Raw genomic sequence first — 1126 nt, 5'->3', positions numbered from 1 at the left:
AGCAAATCTATGGAGACAGTAAAAAGATCAGTGTTTGCCTGGGCTTAGAGAGGAGAAAGAGATGAATAGGCAGAGCACAGGGGATTTTTAGAGTAGCAAAACCATTCTGTATGATACTATAATTGTAGACACATGACATTATACATTTGTCAAAATCCATGGAACCAAAAGAGTGAACCCTAATGTAAACTATGATCTTTGGGCGATAATGATATGTCAGTGTAGGCTCATCAATTGTAACAAATGTACCACTCTGGTAGGGGATGTTGATAGCGGGGGCAGGCTGTGGAGGGGAGGTAGAGGATATATAGGAACTCTCTGTACTTTATGTTCAATTTTTGTGAACCTGAAATTGCTCTAAAAGACTAATGAATTAATTAGCTAATTAAAAAGGCATCATTGTAATCCTCTGGATCTTTAGCAAGCTGAATGTTCCTGTAAGATCCTTTCTCCATGTGAGACTCTCTTCCTCTAAAGCAGCTCCTGCATGACTTTTTCCACTTGTGTAAGGAAGGTATGATGCAGAGGAATTATGACAGGCCTTCGTGAATTCATTCTACTCTATATTTTCTGCTTCGTATTTATTTAAATGTTGTTCTTTCTCTTCATCAGTGAAATCTCGCCCTTTGCCACGAATAATCTTGCCAATTTCCTACAACTTTAGGTCAGGGTTGGAAGGCTTGCTTGGTCCCACACTTTTGTACTGTTCGACACGTAGGGCATCAGTGGCTTATCTTTGGTGGTTTCAAATCATAATACCAGAGGACACCATGACCTGGATGTTAGGGCCCGGGTTGCTCCCAGCCTGTAGTTGTAGGCAAGATGACTCTATGGGTTGTTTCTCACAAACCCTGGTGTGCTGGACATTTGTGTTGCAGGAGCTGGGGTGGGAGGTGGGGTCATAAGATGATCTTTTTGACACTGTGAACGCTTAAGTTCTCAGGTCCTTAAGAATGACTGTGAGACACAGAAACTGTGCCCTCGGCTCCGGCCTCATTCCCATCTCTCTGGTTTTATAGAGGGAGGAAGAATGTCTGCATTTACCATCCCATCAAGGTCACATCCAATGTGAGTAAGTTCCTGTATTCATTATGTTGAAGGAATCGGTAGAGGTAGGCAGGACACC

General features: G+C 42.6%; 1 pseudogene; it reads right to left on the bottom strand.

The window, feature by feature from the left end:
* Positions 1–377: 377 nt before the first annotated feature.
* Positions 378–891, bottom strand: LOC130854186 (SWI/SNF-related matrix-associated actin-dependent regulator of chromatin subfamily E member 1-like; annotated as a pseudogene).
* Between the last annotated feature and the right edge of the window lie 235 nt (positions 892–1126).

The sequence above is a fragment of the Hippopotamus amphibius genome, chromosome 5, assembly GCF_030028045.1.
Source record: "Hippopotamus amphibius kiboko isolate mHipAmp2 chromosome 5, mHipAmp2.hap2, whole genome shotgun sequence".
In the NCBI taxonomy this organism is placed as follows: Eukaryota; Metazoa; Chordata; class Mammalia; order Artiodactyla; family Hippopotamidae; genus Hippopotamus; species Hippopotamus amphibius.
This window is presented reverse-complemented; position numbering and strand designations above follow the sequence as displayed.